Source organism: Choloepus didactylus, chromosome 1 (assembly GCF_015220235.1).
Source record: "Choloepus didactylus isolate mChoDid1 chromosome 1, mChoDid1.pri, whole genome shotgun sequence".
Lineage (NCBI taxonomy): Eukaryota > Metazoa > Chordata > Mammalia > Pilosa > Megalonychidae > Choloepus > Choloepus didactylus.
In genome coordinates this window covers 58,104,979-58,117,034 of record NC_051307.1, presented here as the reverse complement: position 1 = coordinate 58,117,034, position 12,056 = coordinate 58,104,979, and the positions used below count along the sequence as shown (strand labels likewise).

At 37.1% G+C, this 12,056-nt stretch overlaps 1 protein-coding gene across 1 annotated transcript in view; it reads right to left on the bottom strand.

Moving 5' to 3' along the window:
- Positions 1–12,056, bottom strand: part of EPHA6 (EPH receptor A6) — a 1,002,097-nt gene that overhangs the window by 6,955 nt on the left and 983,086 nt on the right.

Here is a 12,056-nt window from a genome sequence, read left to right as displayed (position 1 = left end):
ATATTTGGATTAGGTTTTTCCATGGAGATGTGACCCACTCAACTGTAGGTGAGAACTCTGACTGAATTATTTCCATAGAAGTGTGGCCTCTCCCATTCAGGGTAGTTATTGATTAGTTTACTGGACTACTTAAGACAGTTCAAGAGCTGACATAGATGCTGATGCTTGGAGACACTTGGAGATGCAGACAGAAGGATGTTATGAGATGATAAGCTAAGAGAGGAAGCCCAGAGTTTGCCCTGGAGAAGCTAACAGAGGATCCCCAGATGCTTCGACAGAAATGCCCTGGGAGATCAAGCAAGGGTGCACAGAGGCTGATAGAGAGAAGCTAAGAGAAACAGAAGCCAGAGACATTTTGGAGAAAGCCATTTTGAAACCCAAACCCAGGAACAAAGGACCAGCAGACGCCAGCCACATGCCATTCAAGAGAACACAGGTGTTCCGGATGCCATGGACCTTTCTTTAGAGAAGGTATCCTCTGGTTGATGCCTTAGTTTGGACACTTTTATGGCCTTAGAACTGTAAATCTGTAACCTAATAAATCCCCTTCATTAAAGTCAATCCATTTCTGGTGTTTTACCTAATGCCAGCATTAGCAAACCAGAGCAAATCATATTCAAAATATTTCAGCTTTGAACTATTTCTTTTTATATGAACATATATGATTAAACCACATGAAATAAGAATTCTTCCACTGTGAAGGAGAAAGGCATAAACATGCTATATAACACTGATATTGTTCTGCTAAAAATATATGAGAATTGGGGTAGGTTCTGAGATCAGGGTATAAAAGGAAAGTAGAAAATGCCTAAGAATTCACTAAGTTTAAAAATAAAAGGTACTAGGTTCCCCTTATTGCTTCTTTTTGCTAATAAATTAGAAAGTTGAGAGATTGTCCTATTTCAAAATGGTGTGGCTGTTTTATCTTTTAATTACTTGTCAAAGAAGTTTGTTGAAACTGAACAAATGTAAAAGGATGTATTTAAGTGACTTCCCCTTCAAACTCCCATGCCATTTTTGTTGCATAGACATAGTCAGAAGTGCTTCTACTTCTCTCTCCTGAGATAATGCTAGAGTAACTCTTGAGCTTTCACAGTATCATATAATTGTTGAGTGGAAATGTAATTTGTAATTTTATGTCCTTAGTATCAAAAGGTCATGGAAGGACATTCTGTATACTAAATGACTTAAATGGCCTATTTCCCTGTTGAAAGCATCCACTATTTGCTTCCAGAATGTTTTGATACCATAATTCCCTTTCTTTTAAACTAGTTACTCTTTGGCCTTCATACTACCACATTGGCAGTTGATTTAGAAGGATCAGGGTCTCCTCATTTTTCACAGCCACTGTGCAATAACTTTTCTTTCACCTTATCTTATAATGAAGTTGAAAAATGCTGCTATTTTCTAGGGCTGGGTACCATCACCCTCACATGAATTCTCTGGAATATTACCCAATAAACAATAAATGCCCTTTCTTATCAAACATGTACAATAATAAATTCAGTCTGTTATTTGCCGAGCACAAAAATTTCTGCTATGTGGTGATCAGTGGCTGCTGACCACCTGAGAAATGTTGTTTTAGTTTGCTAATGCTGCGAAGGCACAACACCAGAGATGGATAGGCTTTTATAAAATGGGGGTTTATTTCACTACACAGTTACAGTCTTAAGGCCACAAAACGTCCAAGGTAACACATCAGCAATCGGGTACCTTCACTGGAAGATGGCCAATGGCGTCCGGAAAACCTCTGTTAGCTGGGGAGGCACGTGGCTGGCGTCTGCTCCAAAGTTCTGGTTTCAAAATGGCTTTCTCCCAGGACGTTCCTCTCTAGCAAGCTTGCTCCTCTTAAAAACGTCACTCACAGCTGCACTCCCTAGTCTGAGTCAGCACATTTATATGGCTCCACTGATCAAGGCCCACCCCGAATGGGCGGGGCCACGCCTCCATGGAAATATCCCATCAGTTATCATCCACAATTGGGTGGGGCTCATCTCCATGCAAACAACCTAATTCAAACGTTCCAACTTAATCCCCACTATTATGTCTGCCCCACAAGATTGCCTCAAAGAATATGGCTTTTTCTGGGGGACATAATACATTCAAACTGGCACAAATGTCTTCACAGAAAAATCTTCAGCTTACATTTTAAAAAGTACACATTGTAGAATAGAGGTTTAAGGGTCTACTCTTTTCCTCAGAAAAAAGAGGAGAGGGTAGAATTTGGAAAATTCTAAGTATAGATTATGGTCAGTTTAGATTAGGGAAAGGACTGGAGTACAATAGGAAATGCTACAGTTTTATATGAAATAAATATATACTCAAAATACATCTAAATATGCAAAAATGAACAGATAGCACCTATAGAGCCAAATTCTTTTTATAATGAGCCATTTGGACTAACAGTAGTTCTGATCTTTTAATTTAGAACATTCTTAAATATGTTATCAATAGGTATTAACACTATCACTGAAAACCAAGAAGGTTTCTATCCTCTGAAATTTTCTAAGCTTTATATTTATATAAATATACTAGTAGTAGACCTGTTAGAAATGATTAAAGAAATGCTATAATTTGAGAAACACTATTGTAAGAGCCTACTTTAATATGAAGCCATCACATGCTTAAAGTCTTTTCTTCCCTTTCTATCCTAACATATTTTTTTCTTAGCTCTTACATTCATGTATGGTTAGCATAGCTGTAAAGATGGGGTCCATTCTAGTTTATATTGAATTTTATTTCATAAATTTATGAATATTTTCTATGTTTCAGCAGTCTTTACAGCTATTCAAATGAATGCATAATTTTTTTATGTGTGGATGTTTCGTATTTCCTTGAGTTGATTTCCTGAAGTTAGACTCTTAGATTGTTAACAGCGTTCTTTTTATTATAGATGATTATGCAATCTTAGAGCATGTATCTTTTTGCTTCAGTTAATTTACTTCCTTGGGAAAAATCTGTAAGGTAGAAAAAATTTTTTAAAAGAGCAAGTTAAAACTTTCTGATGGCAGGAACCATGGCTCACTTCTTTCTATTTTCTGTAGGCCTTAGCACAATGCTGAGTGCATTACAGGAATTCATTTAATAATGATGATTTAAGCTTGAATATTAAATTCTCTACAGCAAAGTCTGATCTATGACATGATGGCTGATTCATAATGAATGATCTATTTTAATTTAATTCCATTAAATAAAAACAAAATCTAAATGGGTGACTGTTGATGTAATAGCCAACTTAATAATCAATATGTTGTTTATTTAATTTATTCCTTGGATTGTGAAAATGTTTGTTTCTCTCTCACTTTACGGGTTTCAGAGTGAAGAATGAGGCAGTTGGAATTCTGAATTTTAGAAATTTTATTTCTATGATTAAAATTTTAATCCCCAGGCATTTTCTGTTTGATTCAAATTGGCTGACTCTCCAAAGTTTTAAATTGGGAACATGGATTTTTTTTTTTGTTGTTGTTGTTAGCCTTTTATTCTTAGTAAGTCTTCAGGTTTTTAAAAAATATTGTATAATATTTATTTATTAATAATGGCAGATAATTGGTAGAAGGCATGAAGGGATGAAATTGAAAGTAAAATTTAAAATTACAGAAGTGTTTAAATATTAGGGATAGATGCAGAACAGGAATAATAGTTTTTAAAAATATCCCATTATTCTGAGTATGGTCATTACAGCCATCACTGAACCTCAAGGAAAGACTGTTTTGTGAAGAATAACCCAGGGACATAAAATAGATTTCATGTCACATGCTAACTATAATTCACTGGCAGTGGTTGTCAAAATACAGTCTTGAAAAGGGTACCAAGGCAGCTTCTGGGCTCAGTGGGAAAGAGTATTGACATGATTAGTTGTGTCCGCCATAGCAAAGAAAAGAAGCAAAGTATTTGTCAACTCTGGAAAAATTCAATCTGCAGAAATGCCCAAGGATGTAATTTTGGAACCATGTTACTGCCAAATCTTCTTCATTTTTCTATTTTGTTGTAATTACTACTTCCTTTAAGTTATAGGGAGATGATGGGAGGCTATATGTATTTTGTGTTTAGTACTTTCATATAACTGAGGGCATATACTCTAAATCCTTATATTTGTCTATTGGTGCATAAAGTAACAGGCCACACTCCACTAAAAATTCTCTTTGGGATTTTAATATACTCCATTTATGAAGTCTGATTAGCTCAGACATCCTCTTATCTGGAAATGTGAAAATGTACACTCTTCCTATAATCGTATTTCAGAAACTGCTGTATTGGGAAACACCCTGCCATTCTGTGTTTCTATAGTGGATAGTGGAAAGAACAGGACTTTGGAGTTAGTGGATTTTGTTTAAATTCCTGATCTACTAATTACTTGCTATGTAATCTTCATAAAATTAGCTTCTGAGTCTTCATTTCCTTATCTGAAGATAGAGATAATAATAATGATGTTTAAATGACATGATTTACAAAGTGCCTAGTACAATGATGGTACATAGTTGGCTCTCAACAAATGGCAGTAATAATGATTGATAAAATATATTAGAGTTTGTATCCATATTAGTATTTTTTATTAATGTTAGTTTTATCAATATCTCATATCAGCAGTTCATGTGAATTGAATTCAGATTTCCTATTAGGTAGAAGTTTCACACATCCTGATCAATATTCAGTATTCTGTCTTCCTTTTGCAACACTTTGCTTCTCTCTCAGTTAGGACACTGAAACTGCCATTGGCCATTCGGTTATTTCTTTGTCATGAAAAATATTAAAAGTGACAAAAATCGTCCATGATTTGGTATGAACATTTTAGCAAGGGCTGATTATGTATATTTTGGGCATAATTGAGCCAGAGCTTTTGGAAATGAGTGAACTATTTTATATCAAACTTGAAATTTATTGCCTTCAGAAGATACTGCTATATGTGCTTTATTAACTGGATGGGCGAGGTGGTACCACTCCATCTTGTAACATTTACTCGCAGCTCTCTAAAACAGAGATTCTTAATTGTGGTACTGGGAGGAGCTTCTCCTGCCTTCATGATTCACATATCACTGCAAGTGAAGCACTTGAGAGTTCAATACTAGATTTATACATATTAAGGAATAGTGGCAGTGGTTCCATTTACCTAAGAGCTAATTTATCATAAGATCCCTAACTATAGATTGGTGGGTGATGAAAATATTAATTAAATATTTTAATAAATATTTATAATTATTAAAATATTTATTAAAAATAAATATAAAATCTTTATTTCTGAGGCAGGTGACTATCATGGACTGGCACAGTCCATCTGGGCATCGTTTGGATGACACTTTTAAGCAGATGGTCAAACAGCCCCTAATATGTAAATTCTGTGTTAGTGATATGCTCGGGACCTAGACCAGGGAATGGAGGAAAGTGTGATTTTCCCATTGTGCTGCAGCACTGTCCATGGGCGTCTGTGGGGGTCTGCTTGACTTGGGGCTGGGAGCAGCTGTAAGTTTGGTCTTGAGAATCAGTGGAGAGGGAGCCAGGGGTGATTCTAATGGCATGGACAGGCACTGCTCCAGATGCCTTTCTCCACACAGACTTGGGCTCAAAGCAGGCCGTTCTCCTGGGGCAGCACACCTTGTGACAGCTCCAAATAATTCTTTGAAAGGCAATTATAAGAGATCATTATATAATGATGAAAAGGGGTTTTGAAGTTCACATTTATGAAAGGATGACCGCTTATATTTGCAAATTTTTTTTACAATTAAATGGATTTAAGGCTATACTGTAATATTGTCACTTTCACTTATATATCCATGTACTTTCTTGAGTAGGAGACAAAGAAAGCATGCTGGGAACTGCACAGAACTCTGAATACTCCCAAGGAAGTGCATCAGGCACAAGAATGTCAGCAGAAGAAGATAACTGCTGCTCCAAATAATGAAAGAGTTTTCTGTCAAAATTTTGAACTAACATTTTTTTTTTCTTTAAGGTGTTCTGTCTTTTGTAAAGGAAAGACTATAGATATCAAGTTTATGAAATTTCCATATGCCAGTATAAAGTTACTCAGCTGTGGATTTCATACCCTTTCTCATCCCCCTCTGTCACCTTAATTTCTTTCCCTTTCACCTGAGAGGATAATTCTCAGGTGAATTCCTGAGAAAAAAGCAATTAGAGTAGAATAAAGAGCGTGGGGACCCAGTGAATGAGGGAGTTGTGTCAGTGTATAAGTAGGAGACAAACCTGGGTGTGTGGGAATACTAGAGAAAAGAAGAGCGCAAGAGATTTTAATTGCTGTGGATTAAACACTTAGGCTCTTTTACATGTTTGAGAGATACATGGGAGGAAAGATTGAAATTCTATACTGTGTCTTGTTTCCTTAATCCAACATCATTCTGGGACAGACAACTGGGCTCTGGGATTTGGGAGATAGAGGAGCAGAGTCACAGTTTTATAAACCTAACACAAATTAGGCAATCTTTAGCTACTAGAGCTGTATTTTAACCAGTTCTCCTCCCCTACTCCCTGAACAGTCTCCATTCTCTGGGCTCAGGGACAGAGTGAGAAGGTGGTATAGGGGTGAGAGTGGACAAGGCACACCCTCATGCTGCAGTGTAAACAGGAATGCCAGTAAAGCTTCAGGCATGATACCTTTTGAACTCTGATTCCTTTTGTTTCACAAACAAAAGCATATTAAAAGCAAAATCAGTAGCACGTATGTCTTTTGTCAGAAACAAGGATAGCGAATCAGTCAGAGAAATTTCCATTTGGTCTCTTGGAGATCAGACTTGAACTAAGCTGTCAACTTTATATAAAGCACCCAACTCCTGCCCTGTGTGTGGCAGTGTTATCACAGAGCCTGCCACTCACTGCCTGTTCCACTGGATTACTGCATACTCCACTAAATAATAAACCTCTAGTCTTCAGACATGTCCCTCATCTTGACTTTATCTGCATCTGCTTTTTACTTTTGGCATTTTCTCATTTTAAATTCTTCATCAATATTTTCCAAATACAATGAACACTCATATTTTTCAAAGCAGGGAAGAAATTAAGTTTGAACTGTTTTCCTTCTAAAAGTTTCCTGTTAGACTTCAACACTGGGCTCTTCCTACCTGCTTGGTTCTACAGCCTTAAAACAGTTAAAGAGCATTGTTGATGGGTGTTGGCTATAGGGTTTGTTAACCATAAATCACAAGAGGTTCCGATTAAATAATTGCAGATTATAGATGCCAATGCTGTCCACCATCAAGGTAGACATACCCCATGAACCCTATCTACTAGTTCTGTTTCCTCAGCATTAAAACATTCTATCACAAAACAAACAAACAAACAAAATCCCACTAAGAAACATTTCCTCTAATTCTCTTTCCCTTCAGAGATAGGTTTCTTGAAAAAAAAATAGCACTATATATTGCTCTTCTTTCTGACCTCATATGCATTTGTCTGTTGCAATCTGTCTTACCTATTAATTTTATTGAAAATGCTCTTGTAAACGCTTCTGTGAATACCTTGTTACTGAAACTAGTGGCCATACTTCACTTTTTTTCTTACTGGAGCTTTCTGAAGTCGTGGACATTGTACTCCTTGAAACTCACTTCTCTTTTGGTTTCTGTGATACCACTTGTTTTAGTTTGCTAAAGTTGCCAAATTGCAATGTACCAGAAATGGGTTGGCTTTTACAATGGTGATTTATTAACTTATAAGTTTATAATCCTGTGGCCATGAAAATGTCCAAATCAAGGCATTAGTAGGCAATGCTTTCTCCCTGAAGAAAGCTGCTAGAGATCCGGGGCTGCTCTATCACAGGAAGGCACATGGCTCATGTCTGCTTGTCCTTTTCTCCTGGGTTTCACTGCTTTCAGCCTCTGGCTGCTTCTCTTTCGAGAAGCTTCTGTGTCTCTCTCTTTTATCTTATCTCTCTCTTAATTTCTGTGACTTCTCCTTTTACAAAGGATTCTAGTAAAAGGGTTGAGACTCACCTGGAGCATGGCTTAACTGAAATAACTTATTCAAAAGTTCCCGCCCACAATAGGTTTACAACCACAGGAATGGATTATCTTTACGAACATGAGCTTCTGGGGTCTATAAAGCCTCCAAACCATCACATCACTCTTTTGCTGTTTTCCTCATTATCTGGCTCTTCTTTCTCTGTCTACTTTGGGTACTCTTCTTTAGTTAATTTCTTAAATCTTGTTTTCCAGAGGGTTGAATTCTTTCCCTCTGTTTATTTCATTCTTTATATTCTCCATGGGTGATCTTAGCTACTCTTAAAACTTCAACTATAATCTATATGCTGATGCTCTCCAAATTACATCTCTAGCCCAGATCTTTTCACCTGAGGTTGAACCTATAAACATAATTGTCTACCAAACATCTCCACTTCGATGTCCCACAGGCATCTCCAACTCAAAATGTTCAAAATGGTCTCATTTCCATTCCAAAATCTTTTTTTTAAACTTTTTTCATTTTGAAATGTGTTCAAACATACACAACAGTTACGAAAATAAAGTAAACACCATGCGGAGAACTCCAACAGACCCCTACCTACCCCAGAATCCAAAAGTTAAAAGTTAATTTCAACTTTTTGCTACATTTGCTGTATCTATCTATCTGTCTATCTATCTATCTGTCTACCTATCTATCCACCCATTTTCTGAATACTTGAGTATAGGTTGTACACATCATGCTTTTTGATCACTTAATACTGCCTTGTATATGTCCTAAGAACAAGGATATTTACTTATGTAACCACCTTAAGTATAGCTATTAAAGTCAAGCAATTTAATATTGATATAAAGCTTATACTCTATGCTTCAATTTTTTTCATTTATCCCAATAATGTCCCTTTGAACTTTTTCTCCTCCCTTGCTAGACCCCACCCAGGATTATGTATTGCATTTAATTGTCATTGTCTCTTTGGTTGTTCTTTCTTTTTACAAATTATGGGAACATATATACAATATAAACTTCCCCATTTCAGCCACTCCCATGCATGCCATTCAGTGGGAATTAATCACATTCGCAATAGTGTTGTATTCTCACCACCTTTCATTATTAAAACTTTTCCATCTCCCCAAACAGAAACCTTATACCTATTAAACTCCCCATTCTCCCTGTCCCCTACTCTTGGCAACTTGTACTCTAATTTCTGTCTCCATGAGCTTGCATATATGACAATAGTTTCTTTGTAGTTACCATGGGGTTAAATTAAGTCTTGTTTGCTCTGATACCAACTCACTTTTAATAATATTTATACACCGTGTTCCTATACCCCTCCATATCCCCCCTTTATGCAGTTCTTGTCACAAATTACATATTTATACATTATGTGTTCAAAACCAGTGATTTATCATTACATTTTATGTATTTGACTTTTACATACTACAGTAAGTAAAAAGTGGAGTTACAAACCAAAAATACAATAGTGTTGGCATTTATATTTGCCCATGTCATTACTCTCACTGGAAATTTTTATTTCTTCATGGGCTTTGATCTATTGTTTATTGTACTTTCCTTTCAACCTGCAGAACTCTCTTCAGCATCTTTTGTAGAGTCAGTCCAGTGGTGATGAACTCCCTCAGCTTTTCTTTATCTGGGAATTTCTTAATTTCTCCCTCATTTCTGAAAGACAGTTTTGTCGGATGTAGAATTCTTGGATGGCATTTTTTTTTTTGTTTGTTTGCCTTCAGCACTTTAAATATGTCATTTGAACTGCCTTGTTGTCTCCATGGTTTCTGATGAGAAACTGGCACTTAATCCTGTGATGCCCCTGGTATATGACGCATTGCTTCCTTCTTGTGGCTTTCAGAATTTTCTCTTTGTCTTAGGCATTTGACTGTCTGATTGTAATATGTCACAGCATGAGTCTATCTGGGTTTATCCTGTTTGGAGTTTGTTGAGGGTCTTGGATGTATATTCATGTCTTTTTTAAATCTGGGGATTTTTCAGCCATTATTGCCTTGAATATTCTCTTTGCCCCTCCCTCCCTCCTTCCCTCCCTCCCTCCCTTCCTTCCTTCCTTCCTTCTCCTTCTGGATATGTGTATATTGGTATGCTTGATACTATTTCACAGGTTCCTCAGGCTCTGTTCATTTTTCCCTTCATTCTTTCCTTTTTCTTTTCCACAGACTGAATGATGTAAATTGTCTTTTCTTCAAATTCACTGATTCTTTCTTCTGCCGTCTCCAACCTGCTATTGAAACCTTCTAGGGAATTTTTTCACTTCTCTTACTGTGGTCTTCAGCTCTGTTTGGTTCCTTTTCATAATTTCCATCTCTTTGCAGCTATTCTGTTTGTGTTTAATCTTTTGTTTTCCTGATTTCCTTTAGTTCTTTGTCCATGTTTTCCTTTAGCTCTTTGAGCATATTTAAGACCATCTTTTAAAAGTTTTTGTCTGGTGTGTTCTAGGTCTAGTCTTCCTCATGTTTGTTGCTAATGCTTTAATCTTCTCCTTTGCTTGGGCCATCATTTCCTGTTTATTTGTATGTATTGTTGAAAACTGGACATTTTGATATTTTATGTATTATACCTGAAATTTAGACATGTGTCATGTGTTCCTTAAGATTGTAAACAGCTAGTATCATGACGGATTGTCTAAGAATAGCTTCAGGCCAATGCATAAGGGCCTCCCTGATCCTTTCTGAGCATGTGCCTTATCTGGGGCATGTGCATTTGGCCCTAGGAATTCCCCTGTTTACAAGGTTACAAATGTTTCCTCTTCCCTAGGAAACAATTTTCTCTTGGTTCTGGGCCTTGTACTGTTTGTCCTATAGCCAGCAATCCTTTGCCCCAGGCAGTACAACTTGACTGGTCTCCTACAGAAAACTGTAGGAGAGCTTTCTGAGTTGCCTTCTACATGCAAAGCAACTTCTGAGACAGTGAGTCTTTGGCAACCAGCAGGCAGATTGGGCCAGAAATAAATGCTTTCAGCATGTGCAAAAGGGTCACTCTGCTTCCTCTGGAATTGGGACCAGGGATCCACACTGGGGTTGCAGGCCAGCTCCATGCTGAGCTGGTGATGGGGAGGGAAGTGCAAGCCAGGGTGCCATGAGATCCTATTGCTTTTAAGAAGCCTTTTTCTTGATTCATTGCTTGCCCTATTAGTGTGTTCCTTTAACAGTTTTCTGAGCCCTGAGAAGGATGTTTCTGCCAGTCTTGCTGGTTGTTCAAAGCTTCTGTGGGAGGACAGAGCCCTAAAGTATCTCACTCCACCATGTTGATTGGGGTGGAACCCTGGGCCAAACTCATTCCAAAATCTTGTTCCTCTTTTGCTCTCTCTTAATTAATGGTAAGATCATCAATCAACTTGTCTAAGAAAGAAATTGACAAACATTCGTGATTCTTTTGTCTCCTCCTCCCTCCATATCAAACTAGTGACCAAGATACACTGGTTTTTCTTTCCTAATTATAAATCCATTGTCTTTTCTCCTGACCTTAAGCTTATTCCCATTTCATAGGTCAGAACCTGATTTTTTCTAACTTGGACTGCTTCCAATGTCTACCTCTGTTTCCAGTCTTGTTCTCTGTTTTGCACTCTCAGTCTAAATTATCCCTAGAGTGAGCTTTCAGAAATGCAAATGTGATCATACTATTCTCTTGCTTAAAATCCTTCAATGGGTGTCCATTGCTTTTATGATAAAATCCCAAGTGCCTTACATTTTCTTTCTTTTCTTTTTTTCTTTATTGCTTCCTTTCTAGGCTGCTTTAGGGAAGATGAGCTAGAGTAATAGTTTAATCTCCAGCTATTTCATGCTTGGCTTCACTTTACTGAGGCTGCCAATTAGTGATTTAGAGGTGAACTCGTATGTGCTCTGCTGTGAACTGAGACCAGTTTTAAGTAGTCCTTGAAGAGCCTTCAGCCTTACTGACACTAAATTCTGCACTGACTTGAACCCGTGACCTGAAGTTGAATGTTGATACATCCTGTTGGCCGTCCCCTGAGTCAGGAAAGTGAGTTGGAAATGCTTTGGATATTTCTAAGTCAAATTTGGCCTAAATAAAGAACTATATTTTCAACTTAATGTTTTAAATATAATATTTTCAGATACAGATGATAGTCTTTTTTCTTCCATGCTCCCCTTGTTATAATTGCTTTTCAGAGA